The sequence below is a fragment of the Leuciscus leuciscus genome (assembly GCF_965113295.1).
Source record: "Leuciscus leuciscus genome assembly, chromosome: 10".
Classification (NCBI taxonomy): domain Eukaryota; kingdom Metazoa; phylum Chordata; class Actinopteri; order Cypriniformes; family Leuciscidae; genus Leuciscus; species Leuciscus leuciscus.
In genome coordinates, this window is record NC_138734.1 from 37,306,823 (window position 1) to 37,325,342 (window position 18,520).

The 18,520-nt window shown below is 42.0% G+C and overlaps 3 long non-coding RNA genes across 3 annotated transcripts in view; 2 read left to right on the top strand and 1 right to left on the bottom strand.

Annotated features, from left to right (window-relative positions):
• LOC309508127 overlaps nt 1–18,520 on the bottom strand; it is a 746,145-nt gene that overhangs the window by 197,686 nt on the left and 529,939 nt on the right. The window lies entirely within an intron of this gene.
• Nucleotides 9,575–9,868, top strand: LOC309508138. The gene is made up of 2 exons (XR_014209411.1): nt 9,575–9,662; nt 9,787–9,868. It is a non-coding gene; the product is annotated as an uncharacterized lncRNA (long non-coding RNA).
• LOC309508141 lies at nt 14,246–15,055 on the top strand. Its single transcript, XR_014209414.1, has 2 exons — nt 14,246–14,849; nt 14,974–15,055. It is a non-coding gene; the product is annotated as an uncharacterized lncRNA (long non-coding RNA).

The following is an 18,520-nucleotide window of genomic DNA, read 5'->3' on the forward strand; positions in this document are numbered from 1 at the left end:
CTCAAGTCTAGCTCACAATCTTTTTGAAAAATGCAACTTAATTGGGCGTGGTGGCTGTGAGAAGAAGGGAGGAGAGTGGGTGTGGTTTGGCACGGCAGGGGAGGGTGGGAACTGTCATCGCCAGTGGCCCATGCATATCGACTGTCACTAAAACTCAGTGGTAAAACGTGAGGAAATTCTAGATTTTTTATAGCTGACAAAGTTAAAGTCTAATGAAATACACTGACACCTTATTTTTGTCCTTTCAAAAGTAACTGAATGCCCTGCTACATATATTAGCCTACAGTAATCATAATTATATTTAAAGCATATAAATGTACATGCATATGTATAATTATGTCATTATAAAATATATATTTGTTTATATACACACTATAAATGTATATATTTGAAAATAATACATTTTCCGCTTAAAAGTTCCGTACTAGATCTATGCACCCCCTAAACCCACATCATAAAGATAGACAGTGACATAAAAATGTGCACAAATTAAGCATACGTTCCATACAATTGAGGTAGGCTATTATCGAAATATCTAAATTTTAATAACGAGTGATTATTTAACAAAAGGCAAGTAAAACGGTCAGGGTTACATTTTAGACACACACACACACACACACACACACACACACACCTCTGAAGCGATAGAAAAGTCTTCGGGACCACATCACTCGCAAGACGAAACCTGCATTGCTGTACAAGGCCGAAGTCCACCATTCTCCAGTTGAATGGTTGCTACACACATATAGTTTAGATGTGTCCGTGGTTGATGGCCAACCAACCGCTCGCAGCCAGAGTCTAGCCCTGGCAGTATCGCGGGGAAAGATCAGTGTTGGGCAAGCTACTTGGAAAATGTAGTGAGCTAAGCTAGCAGTTACTCTACATTAAATGAAGCTTCACTACACTGAAGCTACCACCCTGGAAAATGTAGCAAGCTAAGCTACAGGAATATGGCAAAAGTAGTTCACTACATCTAAGCTATTTTTTAAAATTACATTATATTGAACCAACTTCATTCCAAATCAATGCTATCTCAGTGATCAATAAAACTGTAAGTTCAACAGATAAGCAAGCATAATTGTTCAGTTCAATTGTTTATTCAACAACTGTTCCAAACCAATTTGGCAACAAAAACAAAAACAAAAAACGTGATCCACATAATAACAAAACCAGGTGTCAAGAGTGTGCGTGTATTCATCTGTATGTGTACGTATCCATATGCACAACATGTTTGCCTGGGTATGCACCAATGTTATTTTCGTAAACAAAAACTGAAACTAAGACTAAAACTATTGGTCAAAAAACATTTTCGTAAACTGAAATAAAATAGAAATTTCAACATTAATGAAAAACTAAAACTAAACGAAACTAACAACAGTTACTGAAAAAATAACTGAAACAACATAATTATTCGCAAAAATAAATAATCGTTTTCGTAATTAATTAGCTCTCCTAAATAAGCCAACCGGAAAATCACTTTTTTCCACTGTGCTACTTTATTTTTCAATGTATGACCGTTGCGCTTGAGTCTCGCGTCTTCTGCAGCATCACGTGCATGACACGACGCTCTAAAAACACGGAACTCAAGTTAAAATAAGTTCAACTTTTAAAAGACACGTATCGAGACCTTGCGCTTTTCCCCTACTGTGCCTCTCTTTTTTCCCACAGAAAAACTATTTTTTCCGTTTTTCAAAGCAAAACCGACTGTGTGAACCAGCCCTAAGAAGCAGAAAGGCCCAAATCTATTTCCACCTCATGCAAATACAGCTGTACCTTAATTTCCAGGTATAAGATAACCATCTCATGTGAAACTAGCCTAAACAAGATAGGCCTATACCACACATATTAGACAAGATACCACACTGAGCACGAAAACGGAAAAAACAAAAAGCATGTCTATAGCCCAGAAATAGACGTATATTTGTCAGAGTAGAAGTATACTAAATGTCTGGTCTGAAGAGAACATTTGAATATGTGTATAACTATGATTATATGATTTTAAACGATGCAATAGACAGAAAGCATAAATGGTTCAATACAAGAATAATGTTTGAAAGGATTAATAATTGAAATAACCTTAAAGAATAATCATAATACTCATACGCATATCTTTTTCTTATACACCACGTTTAACAAGATTTCATTTTTAATATTATTATATAATTTTAGTTGCATTTGTTTGGTTCTTTGTTCATCCTCAAACAATTATTTAATTTTTATTATTGAAAGGTTTTCACAAGAGTTAAATGTAAACTGCAAACATTTAACTTTGCTGAAATTAAATGTCTTTAACTGGAAATGTTCTGTTAACTCTGCTAAACTATAATTACTAAAACTGAAACTAAATATATAAAAACTAAATAGAAATGTGTTCACAAAATAAAAACTAAACTAAAACTAACAAAACCATTAATGAAACTAACTAAAACTAAACTGAAATTTATAGGAAATTTGAAAATGATATTAAAATAAAAACTAATATAGAATAACTATAATAATAAAAAAAACTATAATAACCTTGGTATGCACAATTTAGACTTTGGCATATTTGCAGGACTAACTGTAAGTTAATTTATAACTCAACTCAGCTCAAACCACAGTAGCAACATAATTAAGACCTGCTCCAGACAGTACCAACATGGCAAAAAAATTACCCCTAGATTCTGGCCAAGGCCCCTCTTTTGCAGGATGTGTTATTGAACCCATCGTCAATACTACGGCAAATGTACAAATAAATAAATAAAACATCTAGGTGAACATCAGATTATGTGGTCATGTTTGATACCAGCCAATCAGAAAGATTATAGAGATGCACCGATTACAATTTTCTAGGCCAATTCCGATTTTTCATTGAGTTTGACCCACCGATACAGATTAACAGGGGCCCTTGGCGAAGTGGGGGTCCCACAAAGATATATTGATAGCCTATATATTGATATAGACGGCGGTGTTGTGAGGGGCCCACCTCTTGGTTTTGTGACCAGGACCCAACATTTGGTGCTACGCCCCTGCCCAAACTGATTAATAAAAAGTAGTTTAAATGGGTTCATTTTCTATAAATATTTTTGAATCTTTCTGATTTCTGACATAGCCTACTCTAGTTCTTGTTAAAACACACTATACATGCAAATTATGCGCATTTTAGGTACTTTTAGTGTGAAATCATATTTATTTTGTCCATGAAAAGTGTGCTTTCACTTTAATTGAGCGTGAACTCAATGGTGAATGAAAAATAGACTCGGCGCCGAAACCCTCAGCTCCACTACTGCTCAGCTCACGCGCTGCTCCTGCTTTCAAGTGAATGCACTTGAACATGCACGCCGAAAACCATTCGCGCTGCTCGCGGTTGCGGTCTGAAACGGCCGTAATTCACAAGATTTCCTACATGTGCGTTCCGTGTGCACGTGTGATGCTGATGTTGCGCGATGTTAATCATGCGGCGCCCGAGTTGAGCTTGTGCTTCAGAAAATGTAGCTTCAGCTTGTGTGGACGCTACCGCACTACTTGATCAACAAAAGAGCTTCGCTACTGAAAAGCTATTTGATTCAGAAAACAGCGACGCTACCACCACGCTATTGAGAAATGTAGTTAAGCTAGTAACGTCACTACTTGTAGCGACGCTACTGCCCAACACTGCTGGGAAAGATGCACTGGAACTTTTGCACCACAAAAACAAACGCGTGTCCCATCATTGCCTCTCTTATCTACTACACGATATCACAGTTTGACATGTCTCTCATTGGAAAGTTCCACGTGGTGTCATGAATAATTAAGAGCAAGTGTCTTCTCATGGGATAAGAAAACTCAGTCATGAATAATTATGAGACACCGATGAGTCATCAAAGTAATAGTGCTCTGCCATGTCGCAGCCTGTGACGTGGACACGATGAAGATTTTAAACCCGGAAGATGAAAATAGCGGAAAAAAACTTAAATTAAAATGTAACCATTTTCCCCCTACTATTAAATCTAACAGATGCTAACATTGTCTTCAATGGTGTTCAACCATAGACTGTAAAAAATATGGACAAAGCGTCTGTGACGTCACCCATAGACTTTCTGAAGAACGGTTTTGAGGCCGTTTATGGGGGGTATGGGCGGCGCCATCTTGGAAAATCTTGGGAAATCCTAACCCCGCCCACCTTCTGGCCAATCCATATATGGGTAAAGGACGCGAGTCCGGTTATTCTGCAAATGGAACAGCGCGCGTCACTCAGCTCGCTCTGCTACTCCGGTTATCTCTGTATGTATATGTAACCCTCTTCTTCTGTGTGCTCCCCCAAATGTCTCTGCGTTGTGTTTGGATGATAGTTGAATGAGGAGGACACAAATATCGTTGTCGTCACAGCAGTGAAGCTTATTTATTGGGCTCTTCTGCATCAGCCACTTTTCACAAGGAAAATAGAACTGTTAGTTACTAATATCAAAAATAAAAATGCATACAATATCACAAAACGAAACAATACAGTTCTAGCTGCAGTTATTTTAAACCTTCAATAACAGGGGTTCTCAAAGACTGGAAAAATAACTTTCCACATATGACAATTAATGTTAAATGTCACATGCATCCAAAATACAAAGACTATAACCCAAAATACTCAGATAAATGTTAAACATAATACAATATACAGAAAAATATACCCCATCACATGGAAGGTAAAACCCATTAAATAATATCAGAAATACAAAACCATCCGTCGCAAATAACTGCGCAAATATGTTAGTTAACATCTTTAACAGCAATATATTTATTCAAATAACATGGATGGCCAATATAATTAAAGAAATGTAATAGATGTAACAGAGAACATCTTACCTTTTCACAAGGAAAATAGAACTGAATTAAAGGGATAGTTCACTTTGAAATAAATTTTTGGTATGTTTTAGCTTACCTCAAGGGCATCCAAGATGTAGGTGTCTTTTTTTCCGCAGTAGTTTCAATTTTTATATTTTTAGGTCAAACCGTTCATTGTCTGTCAGTCATATAATGCAGGTCGATGGTCACTGTCTCAAAACACAAGCACAGAGTCCAAATTAAAACAATTCCCCGTCGTCCAAATTAAACAATTCCCCATCGTAAGTACACATTGATGGCCTAAGACACGAAACGAGCGGTTTGTGTGAGAAAACGAACAGTATTTATATCGTTTTTACCTCTTATACGCAGCCATGTCGAAGTGATCTGATCTGACGTGTACGCAGACTGGTGCATAGATATATACACTAGATGTCGCCTTAAAGACATTCGTTCCAATGAACTGCCGTAGACAAGGCGACATCTAGTGTGTATATATCTATGCACCAGTCTGCACACACGTCAGATCAGATCACTCGGACATGGCTGTGTATAAGTGGTAAAAATGATATAAATACTGTTCGTTTTCTCACACAAACCGCTCGTTTCGTGTCTTAGGCCATCAATGTGTACTTACGATGGGGAATTGTTTAATTTGGACGACGGGGAATTGTTTTAATTTGGACTCTGTGCATGCTCTTTGAGATAATGACCATAGACCTGCATTATATGACTGACAGACAAGAACGGTTTGACCTAAAAATATCAAAATTGAAACTACTGCGGAAAAAAAGACACCTACATCTTGGATGCCCTTGAGGTAAGCTAAAACATACCAAAAATTAATTTCAAAGTGAACTATCCCTTTAACAACAGCTCCACCCATGTGAAGAAGGGCTCACTCACACAGTGAAACACTCATAGAACACAGCGCCCCCCTAAGGCTGGGAGAAACATATTACATCTTCCCTACATCCACCCCCTCTTTAAATGAGGCCGTCCCAGTCATCACTAAACAAAATTAAATCAGTTTAAATCTTAAGATTTTCTTTGAAGTGTCTGTGTGGGGTGTGTGTGTGTATATGCATTGCTAAAGTAGAGCTGCTTCTTCGCTTTAGCCTTTTCCCACACTTTCCTTCCTCTCTCTACCTTCTCCTTGTCAATCTCGCTTTGGAGGACATGTATCTCCAAGGAGAGTCTATTTGGTGGGTGCCTTTTCCGCTCAGGATATTTCCTCTCTGGCCTCTCAGGATTGGAGACTTCCAATGGCGTCTGCTCCCCATGCTCCTCCTTTTCACTCACAGTCTCTTTCAATTGAATTCCATCCTGTTCATGCTCTTCGTCTACAACATCTGGCCCTTCCACACTTGTACACTGAGTAACACTGTCTCCACTTTCAATTGTCTCCACTACTTCCTCTTCTTCCTCGGAAACACTTTAGTCCATTCCAGACACTTCCTCCATGTCAGGCTCTTCTTGGGCAAGGTACTTGGAACTCACTGGGAAAAACATGCACTGGGACAGAAGATTTCGGTGGATGACTCTTTCCCTGTCACCATCTTCTGGACGAACCACATACACTGGAATTCCTAGCTGTTTCTTCACCACAACAAATGGAAGTGGTTCCCACCTATCAGCCAGTTTCTGTTTTCCCTCGACATAACACACTTTCACCATCACTCTGTCACCAGGTTGGAACATGTGGCTTTTGGCTTTCTTGTCATAGTGCTTTTTCTGAAGATCCTTAGCATGCCTCGACATTCGGTCTGCCTCATCATAAGCATAGGTCAAGCACTCATGCAGAGTCTGGACATATTCACTGTACTCACATGGCTCTTTTGCTGTTGACAGGCCAAACATGAGATCAACAGACAGTCGTGGATGTCTGCCATACATCAAGAAGTATGGGGAGAAACCAGTCGAATCATGTTGAGTGCAGTTGTAAGCATGTGTCAGTGCGTCAGTGTATTCATGCCACCTGGGTTTTTTATCAGGATCAAGAGTGCCTAACATATTCATAAGAGTTCTGTTAAATCTCTCTGTGGTCCCATTTCCCTGTGGATGGTAGGGGCTAGTATGAGTCCTTGTAATTCCAGTCAGCTTACACAACTCCTTCACAACTGTACTCTCAAAATTTCCGCCTTGATCTGCATGGAGTCTTGCTGGGAAACCAAATCGACAGAAGAAATTATTCCACAGCACCCTTGCCACAGTGACAGCCTTCTGGTCTTTTGTGGGGTAAGCCTGGGCGAATCTTGAGAAATGATCGGTGACAACCAGGACATTCTCTATTCCCCCCTTTGACATCTCCAGGACAAGGAAATCCATGCAGATGAGTTCCATAGGGGCATTAGTGTGAATGCTCACCAGCGGAGCCCTATTTCCAGTGGGAGTTTTCCTCAGACAACATCTTTCACACTGCTCACACCATGACTTTATTTCACACTGCATTCTCGGCCAAAAGAATCGTTCCCGGAACAGATTAAAAGTACGCTCAAATCCCAAATGACCAGAGTCGTCATGAAGACTTGTTTTAGCCAAGAGTTGCATTTTCTCTGGCAATACCAGCTGAGCAATGGACCGTCCCTGAACATCCTTAACTTGCCTGTAAAGAATTCCATCTTTGACCACCAGCCTCCTCCACTCTTTTAAGAGAAGTTGTGCATCTTTCCCCTTTTCCAATCTTTCTCCTCGTCTTGGCTTTTTGTTTAGTGTCTTGTAATGAAGGACTGGCCCAATGACAGGGTCCTCCTTTTGACATCCTCTGATCTCCAGCTTTGTCATTGCAGGCAGCGCATCAGTACCTGCTCCATCAAATGGATTGGCTAGCTCGTCAACCCGGCCCAGAAACTCTCCCTCTTTGTGTACAACAGTTATTTTCGCTTGTTCCCTAACGTCTTCCTTCCTCCCTGACTCATCTCCACAGGACTGGTCTTGCTCCGTAGAGGAAATGCAATGTGGGCAGGACTGAAGAGTTTCTATGACCTCTTGATTAGACATCCTCGAGAGGGCGTCGGCATTAGAGTTGGACTTCCCTTGCCTGTACTCAGTGCCAAAGTCAAACATGGCAAGATGTGACACTCAACGCTGACCTGTGGCGTCCAACTTTGCTGTACTCATCACATATTTAAGTGGGTTGTTGTCAGTCAGCACAGAAAACTTATGCCCATAAAGGTGATCATAAAACTTGTCAGTAACAGCCCACTTTAGAGCCAAAAACTCTAACTTATGTGCAGGGTAGCGGGTTTCAGGTGGTCTCAAACCTCGGCTTGCATAAGCAATTACTTTTTCCACACCATCTTGAACTTGAGCAAGGACCGCCCCAAGACCCTCACCAGAAGCATCCATTTGCAGAACAAATGGTAAGCTGAAGTCGGGGTAGCCCAGAACAGGTGCTGTAGTCAGTCTCTCTTTCAGTGCTTCAAATGCTCTCTCACATTCATCTGTCCACTCAAACGGTTTAACAGTTCCAGAAGTTCCTTTTACCCCTTTTTTCTTCTTCTTTGGGTCTCCAGAGGTAAGTCTATACAGAGGTGCCGCCAATGTTGCATATCCCTTGATGAACCGTCTGTAGTACCCAGCAAAACCAACGAACCCCAGCACTTCCTTCACACTTGACGGCCGCTTCCAGTCTCTGACTCTGCTTATCTTCTCAGGATCTGTATGAATACCCTCCGCAGACACCACATGGCCCAGGTACTGAACTTCTTTCCTCAGTAGACTACACTTTTGAGGCTTCAGCTTCAAACCATGTTTGCGGAGCCGGCTGAATACTACTTCCAACCGCTCAAGATGCTCTTCAAAAGTCCTAGAGAAGATAATTAAGTCGTCAAGGTAGATAAGGAGGCTCTCAAAGTTCAGATCACCAAAGCAGCAGGTCATCAATCTTTGGAAGGTTGAGGGGGCATTCTGCAGACCAAACGGCATTCTGTTAGCCTCATATAACCCCATGGGGGTGCTGAAAGCAGTTTTGAGCTTGTCGTGTTCAGCCACCTCAACTTGCCAGTAACCAGATGTAAGATCAAGAGTCGAGAAGAACCTTGCCTGTCCCAGTGCTTCCAATGCCTCCTCTATTCTTGGTAGCGGAAAAGCGTCTCTGGTACTGCAGGAATTCAGTTTCCTGTAGTCCACGCAGATCCTCAGGGAGCCATCTTTTTTAGAAACAACAACGATGGGGGATGCATATGGGCTTTTGCTTGGCCGAATGACTCCAGCTTCTTCCATCTCTGATATGGCCTTCCGCACTTCCTGGTACTGAGACGGGGGTATTTTGCGATAAGGTAGGCGGAAAGGTTTTGAGTCTACAAGAGGTATCTCATGTTGCACAGTGGTGGTATGTCCATAGTCCATAGAGTGTTTGGAGAAGACATCAGCATTTCTCCTCAGCAAATCCTGAAGCAACACCAACTGCTCCTCACCTTCTACTGCTGCAGCACTAAGATCAACTCCACATGTTATACCATCAACAGACTCAACACTGGTTGTCTGCTGTTGACTTTGACAAGACGCTGTCACTGAATTCTCACACTGACTGACACATGAACTGGTTTTGGCACAGCATTTGGCACTTTTCTTCCTCTTCAACGACATTTTGAACCAGGAAAGCATCTGCAAGCAGGGTCCTTGGGTTGACAATAACATTGTTCTGCCCTTCAGGCATTTAAGTTTAATTTTTATGCTTTTAATTTGGTATATTTTCAGTTTCATGCAGACTCTTATTTTGACGTTTGTTAACTGAGCTAAAACAGGAAGTAGGAAACACACATAAGAAACGCAATAGAAACGGCAGACTGGTTAAAAAATGCAGACAGTCATTTCATCAGAGAAAATTCATCTTGCCCGTTGATTCCCCGGCAGAAGCATCGCTTGTATGTATATAATCTTTGTTCTGACTAAATTAACTTTTAAGCATTTGATTTTGTGCTGAAAAAGTAATGTTCATGAAAGCTATGTGGCTTAGCTAATTACAGTATTTTGCTGTTTGTTTTCTAGTTTCACTCTCTCATTTCTCATCACTCATCTCATATGTATGGATTCAGTACAATGTGAAGAAAATAAATCTGCATACAAAGAATTTCGGATTTCTTCATGTTCATGAATAGAGAGAGTTTAGCTCACTGTTTAGTTGGAGTTGTTACACCTCAGCGAGAACAGTACAGTGAAAAAGCGTAATCCAGCTGGAGTTTTCAACGTCTTGAGAAGCAAGATGAGTAAAATGGAATCAGAAAGGACTGACAATGCATCTGCGTGAACAAGAAAATCAAGGAGCTCTCACTCATCAGCGTCGAGTGCAGCAGAAAGGGCGCGCGCTAAAGCAGAGGCGGCAAAGGCACGAGCAGCGTTTGCTGAGAAAGAAGCAGAACTGAAGGTACAAAGGGCAGAGAAAGAAGCAGAGTTACAATTAGGAAAAGCAAAGCTGGAAGCCGAACTAGGCGCACTTGAACTTCAAAGAGAGGCAGCCGCAGCTATCGCCCAAGCCGAGGCATTAGAAGCAGCCGAACTAGATCTAGAACTAGAAGGTTCAGTCAAGACCGATGTATCTTCTCAAACAAATTTACAAAATGAAATTGTAACTCGCACTAATGAATATGTTGAAGCACAAGCTGAACACAACGTACCACGAACTCAACCATCTGCCCATGCAACATTACCTGAGGCAACATTCTCAGAAGGGAGCTACGTCACATGGAATCCTCCAGCAGAACGCAACTTACAGTTAGTGGATGGGCAAGAAGAGGTTGAAACCCATAACAGACCATCTGAGTATAACACAGTGCTGACAAAGCCATTCTTCAGCAACCATGCTACCAGTGTAAACCATGTGTAAACCATGCAACCATGATACCTCTATTAAGTGGTGTGCAACCAGCAAGCACACCACTTAATAGAGGTCATACAGGTCTGGTAAGATATGATGGACATCATACAGCACCCATTAGAGACGGTGGACTTCACACAACACCTGCTAGAGACAACGGACACCCCGCAAAACCCAAGACAACATATCATCCTCACAAATCACCACTTAAAGCAACAGCGCCATCCTACGTGCCTGTGTATGCACCATCCAACCCAAGCGTGACACCTGAAACAGAACACCTGGCACGATACCTGGCTCGTTGTGATTTAGTGAGTACAAGTCTCTACCGATTTGATGATAAACCTGAAAATTATTTAGCATGGCAGTCATCATTTAGCAATGCTACTACAGGCTTAGGACTCACCTCCACTGAGATGTTAGATTTGCTGATTAAATGGCTCGGACCAGAGTCTGTGAAACACATCAAAAGGATTCGCTCTGTACATGTCGGGAACCCAGATGTAGCGCTTAAAAAGGCCTGGGATCGCCTCCAAGAGTGCTACGCTGCGCCTGAAGTAATGGAGAAGTCTCTTTTTAAGAGATTGGATGAATTCCCAAGAATATCAACCAAAGATTACGGGAAGCTGAGAGACTTAGGCGATCTTCTTATGGAAATCCAGGGTGCCAGAGAAGAAGGTTACCTCACAGGATTGGCCTACCTGGATACTGCCAGAGGCATTGGGCCCATCGTGGAGAAACTCCCTCATGGGCTACAGGAGAAATGGCTCTCAGTTGGCTCAAAATTTAAAGAAGATAACAACGGCTACTTCCCCCCATTCGATTACTTTGCCGATTTCATCTGCGACGAAGCACGCCGGAGGAATGATCCCAGTTTCATCCTTCTATACGCCAGCAACAATGGACTGAAGTCAGACAAGGTAGTCTCAAATAATTATGGAAGAAAAATATCCGTTCACAAGACAGACATCTCTTCAGGTAAAGACCCACCTGCGAACTCACCAGAGAAAAACTGCCCCATTCACAACAAACCACATTCGCTAAGGAAATGCAGAGTATTTAGAGGGAAGACTCTTGAAGAAAGAAAGAGCATTCTCAAGGAGAATGGAATTTGTTTCAAGTGCTGCATATCAGCTAGTCATCTTGCTGCTATGCACCCAGGTCCACCACCTCAAGTCTACAGAAGGCCTACACCCCCACCAGACAATGGCGGGGAGGAAGAGGAACATGCTAGTGACAGCACAGCCATCTCCTCACACTGCACCCAGGTATGTGGTCCAGATCGTACAGCAAGATCCTGCTCGAAGATCTGTCTGGTACGAATATACTCTCAAGGTCAACGTGAAAAGGCAATCAACATGTACGTTATTTTGGATGATCAAAGTAACCGTTCACTGGTGCGTTCAGATTTCTTCGAGCTTTTCAACATAAAGGGCCAACCATTCCCTTATGCACTGAAGACTTGTGCAGGATTGGTTGAGACGTCAGGCAGAAAGGCAGAGGGTTTCCAGGTCGATTCGCTTGATGGGCAGACTAGCCTATTGCTACCACCGTTAATTGAGTGTAATGACATTCTCATTGATCGCTCTGAAATACCGACGCCTGATGCAGCCCGTCACCATCCACACCTACGAAGTGTAGCAGCACACATACCAGAACTCGACCCCAAGGCGGAAATCCTCCTCTTGCTAGGCAGAGACATTGTGAGAGTCCATAAAGTCCGACAGCAAGTGAGCGGACCTCACAACGCCCCCTTTGCACAAAGACTGGATTTGGGATGGGTCTTGGTAGGAGACGTGTGCCTAGGAAATGCACACAAACCAGCTGTGAGTGCATTCAAGACAAGTGTGCTGGAGAATGGCCGACCCTCTATTCTCAGACCATGTAAAGGCTTCATGAAGCTGACTGAAGATGTGTCCCATGGCAAGGAGAAGAAGAACAAACCACACAAGGCATCGTTGGAGGCCCTTGGACTACATGTCTTCAGCGAGACTGAGTCCGACAACAAACCCGCCCAGTCCATGGAAGCCACAATCTTTTTGGAAATCATGGACCAATAAATGTATAGAGACACGTCAAACAACTGGGTCGCTCCTCTCCCCTTCAGAGTTCCCCGTCAACGCTTGTCCAACAACCGCGAACAGGTGTTCACTCGCTTTGCCTCTCTGGAGAAAACGCTGCGGAGAAAAACTGAGATGAGAGACCAGTTTCTAGAATTCATGAAGAAAATATTTGACAACAGACATGCAGAAGTGGCTCCTCCACTGGAGGAGAATGAAGAGTGTTGGTACCTGCCTACTTTCAGAGTTTACCACCCGCAAAAGCCTGGAAGCATCCGCGTGGTGTTTGACTCCAGCGCAAGGTACTTCGGCACATCTCTAAATGGTGTTCTTCTGTCAGGCCCAGACCTCAATAACTCACTCATTGGGGTGCTGATCCGCTTCCGCAAGGAACAGGTAGCAGTGATCGCTGACATACAGCAGATGTCCCACTGCTTTCTTGTCCGCAAAGACCACAGGAACTACCTGAGGTTTTTGTGGTACAGAGACAATGACATGTCTAAGGACATTATCAACTACAGGATGAGGGTCCATGTTTTTTCATGTATGCGCTCCCTCACCAGGGCTATTGCCCTACTCATCCACATAGCCGGCGCTTACAGACACAACAAGTCCAGTGAATGTAAAGGATGGCATCACTGCAACCTCCCACGTACTCCGGATGAGTTGTCTCAGGCGAGACACATCATCATCAGAGCAGCACAGGAAGATGTTTATGCAAAAGAGCTCGCAGTTCTTGAGCTTGGACAAGCTGTAACCAAGGACAGTTCTCTTCACAAGCTCAGACCTGTTCTTTAAGGTGATCTGATTTGTGTTGGTGGCAGATTAAAACACGCTGACTTGAGCCCTCAGGAAAAAAAAACCCATCATCTTGCCCAAGACCAGTCACGTTTCTCTGCTGTTGGTGCGACAGTATCATGAAGAGGTAAAGCATCAAGGCCGCCACTTCACAGAAGGGGCCCTGAGAGCAGCGGGCTTCTGGATCATAGGTGGAAAACGGCTTATTGCCTCTGTCTTGCACAAATGTGTAGTGTGCCGAAAGTTACGCCGAAGAACAGAGGAACAACTTATGGCAGACTTGCCTCCAGAACGCTTGCACACATGTCCACCCTGATCGCCTAAGTCTCACGTCCAGTTGCATCAATGCATTGAGACGGTTCTTTGCCATACGGGGACCTGCAAAGCAGATAAGATCGGACTGCGGAACAAACTTTGTGGCCGCTGCAAAGGAACTGGGATTAAGCCAACAACAACCTGACTTCAAAGTGCTGAACTTCTTGAGTCAACAAGGGTGCTCATGGGTGTTTAATCCTCCTCATGCGTCCCATATGGGAGGATCATGGGAACGTATGATAGGCCTATCAAGACGGATCCTCGATGCAATCCTGCTTCAAGAGAACATCCAACTTACCCACGACATCCTGTGCACACTCATGATGGAAGTGACTGCGATAATCAATGGCAGGACTTTCGTTCCAGTCTCCACTGATCCAGAGTCACCGTTCATATTGTCTCCTGCAATGATACTTACCCAGAAGGTTGGGGTTGCCCCACCGCACGGAGACTTCACAGACAAGGATCTTCTCAGCAGACAATGGAAACAAGTCCAAGCTCTCGCTGACAGATTCTGGCGTCGCTGGCGTCAGGAGTTCCTCCCCACCCTGCAAGTCCGCCAGAAATGGAGAGATTCTCAACGGGACCTGAAAGAAGGGGACATTGTGCTCCTGAAGGACAGTCAAGCTGCACGTAACGTGTGGCCTATGGCAAGGATCACAGCGGTCTTCCCTGGGAGAGACAGCAAAGTAAGGAAGGTGGAGCTCAGGACATCAGATCAAGGTTCTGTGAAGGTGTTCTTGAGACCAGTGTCAGAAGTAGTTCTTCTTCTGCCCAAAGATTGATGATTCAGAGACATTTGATAGTTAATAGTGACCTTTAAGGTCAGACGGGGAGTGTTCTGCCCTTCAGGCATTTAAGTTAAATTTTTATGCTTTTAATTTGGTATATTTTCAGTTTCATGCAGACTCTTATTTTGACGTTTGTTAACTGAGCTAAAACAGGAAGTAGGAAACACACATAAGAAACGCAATAGAAACGGCAGACTGGTTAAAAAATGCAGACAGTCATTTCATCAGAGAAAATTCATCTTGCCCGTTGATTCCCCGGCAGAAGCATCGCTTGTATGTATATAATCTTTGTTCTGACTAAGTTAACTTTTAAGCATTTGATTTTGTGCTGTAAAAGTAATGTTCATGAAAGCTATGTGGCTTAGCTAATTACAGTATTTTGCTGTTTGTTTTCTAGTTTCACTCTCTCATTTCTCATCACTCATCTCATATGTATGGATTCAGTACAATGTGAAGAAAATAAATCTGCATACAAAGAATTTCGGATTACTTCATGTTCATGAATAGAGAGAGTTTAGCTCACTGTTTAGTTGGAGTTGTTACATCTCAGCGAGAACAGTACAAACATCCTTGCCAGACAGATTTAAGAGCCGGATGGGAACACAAACTTTTTCAACATTAGCAAGCAGCCTGGCAACCATAAGGCCTTCTGGAACACTTTTGGAGGACTGGCTCTCCACTAGAACTGTATAGTGTGTTCTCTTCGGTCCACCCATAACTCTGCCAATAACATCCTGCTCCTTACCAGCTGGTATCCTTATTCTGTGACCAGCATACTGTAGTTGACCAACTTTACCCGTAGCTCCACCAAGTTCACTTTTACTCACAGCAACCATTGCAGAGTGCCACTCAGGATTGGTCAACTTCAATTTGGCGAGATATTTTCTGCCATATGACGCTTGAAGGTCATTTCTGGAAACCCTTATTACATTAGTCCCAATGAGCAATGGAACACTGGATCGGTACTCAGTCACAGGGACAACAAAAGCAGGAACATTTGAGTAGACCCTTCCCAAAAACTTAAGGTTGATACAAAGCACACCAACATAAGATACGGGTTGACCAGCGGCACCTTCAATGGGGATGTCTGATGGCTGCAATTCCTGAAAACTTAACACAGGATGTCGGCGCCAGAACTCATCAGTAATTGTGGTTACCTGAGAGCCAGAGTCAATGAGAGCTCCATTTACTCCAACCACCCCTTCATTACAGGGACCTACCAGCGGGGTATCAGCTGGTTTTGACCTGCCCGTTTCATGTTGCTGGGGACTCTGTTGCATGCCTGTGGTTGCCCCGGTAACCACAGGCCCTAAGCATTTAAATCCTGCCTGGACTCTGCTCCAATTTCAGCTTGGGCTGCATGTTAGTTTGGGACAAAACAGTCGGCACATTAGATGGATGTGGGCTAACTAAAGACATGTGCATGGTGGTTGGAAGTCCATATAATGGGTTATCTGGGCCTTGGGCATGAGCTGAGGGTTGATGTTGCACAAAAGTGCTGGGGCAGGTGCCCAACTGGTGCCAGCTCACTGCCGCGGTGGGCAGATTCTCCGTATGTGCAGCTAGCTGCCTTGTCTTTGGGCGGACAGACTGTTGGGGGTTATCATTTGGCTGGGATACAGTTTCAATACTCACATCGACGGGCATGCTTATTTCATACTGTTGGATTTTGTCCTGCTTTACTGGTAACCATGGGGTGGCCTGAAAGGGCTGCCTTAGTGGTACTTGGGGACGAGGAGGTGGTCGATGAGGGGTGGTTTCATGGAGCCCCTGCATTTTTCTTCCACTTCTTTCAACTTTCTCGTCTGTGCAATACACAATGTGTATGTAGTGTGCAATACACTGTGTGTAGTGTTTGAAAATGTAAAAATATGAAAAATGTAGTAAAGGGCAAATTAATGCTGTTAGTGAATGTGTTGTGTATATCTTATGTTTCCTGTAATCACAAAGCAGATAATCATAAATGAAGGTAAATAAAAAATAAAAAAATTTTTTTATAAAAAAACACTTCAAAAGATTTAAATACACCCGAATGCACAAAAAAAAAAAACACAGCAATTCACAAATTTGTTACTCAAATCAACACTCTTATAGCACAATATCAAAAGTTCAGACACAGAGAAAAAGAAAAAAAAACTCTTAAATAAAACTCAGTTCAGTCCAACAATATATTTAACACTGTCACTTTAAGACAAAAGAAAGTAGGTGAAATAATGTTGTTGGGTTTTTTTTCTGCTCTTTTTTTTCTCTCTAGATTTTTTTTTTTTCACTCTACTCACACTTCTTATTTGTCAGATTGCTTCCGTTGACGTAGAAACCAACGATCCGGGTCACGGCACCAAAGATGTAACCCTCTTCGTCTGTGTGCTCCCCCAAATGTCTCTGCGTTGTGTTTGGATGATAGTTGAATGAGGAGGACACAAATATCGCTGTCGTCACAGCAGTGAAGCTTATTTATTGGGCTCTTCTGCATCAGCCACTTTTCACAAGGAAAATAGAACTGTTAGTTACTAATATCAAAAATAAAAATGCATACAATATCACAAAACGAAACAATACAGTTCTAGCTGCAGTTATATTAAACCTTCAATAACAGGGGTTCTCAAAGACTGGAAAAATAACTTTCCACATATGACAATTAATATTAAATGTCACATGCATCCAAAATACAAAGACTATCACCCAAAATACTCAGATAAATGTTAAACACAATATACAGAAAAAGATACCCCATCACATGGAAGGTAAAACCCATTACATAATATCAGAAATACAAAACCATCCGTCGCAAATAACTGCTCAAATATGTTAGTTAACATCTTTAACAGCAATATATTTATTCAAATAACATGGATGGCCAATATAATTAAAGAAATGTAATAGATGTAACAGAGAACATCTTACCTTTTCACAAGGAAAATAGAACTGAATTAACAACAGCTCCACCCATGTGAAGAAGAGCTCACTCACACAGTGAAACACTCATAGAACACAGCGCCTCCCTAAGGCTGGGAGAAACATATTACATCTTCCCTACATATATTTTAGGCAACAATAAAACGAAATATGTTGTAAACCACCACACTAACTCTTTTCGTTTTCATTTAGAAATCTTAAACATTATAGCCACACAAATGTGGTTCAGGCAACATGTATTGATTATATTCACTGCATAACGTTAGCCTATTTATAACAAAACGAAATATAAAACACAACCCTGCCTCTTATCGTTATAATATAAACATATTAAACATTTTAATATGGTCCAGGCAATATGTGCATTTGTACTAAACAACAGATGTTGCAGTAAACAACATTACAGATCATCTTCGTTGTATTAAAATTTAAAATGACAAAACTCAACCCAGACTCTTTTTGTTAAATTTCAGTTTTATCAATATTAGCCATTATAAAAGTATAAGTAAAAGGTACAAGAAGCTATACAAATTAAGCAAACAATTCAGTCAAACATACAAAGTCAGCGCTCTAGTCTAACCATACAACGGTAAAGTTAAAAAGTTATGAAACTTCACTTAGCCCTCAGCCAAAACGATTGGCCAGGGAACAAATTATAGGGTGTATTCACACCAGGAAAGTCCGATAGTTCACTTGCTTTGGTGGACTAAATACTTTTTTTTTTTTTTTTGGGGGGGGTTTGGTACGGTTCGCTTTCACACTGCTCTTTTTGCAAGTGAACCAAAATTTGTAAACAAAACCACATGTGTGCTAAGGTCGTCCATTCATTGGACAAGGATTCTCAAGTAGGGAAATCAGGAAGTGCAAAAAAAAGGCTCAGCATGGAGATATTTCGTACTGCAATATTTGTTCTTTTACTGATTTTGTGTTATGCTCTACAAACGCAATATGAAGAAACTAATGAGTATCATATGATATTCATAGATCATATTCTATACGATGTTGTAATTCGGATTGAGAAGACGACA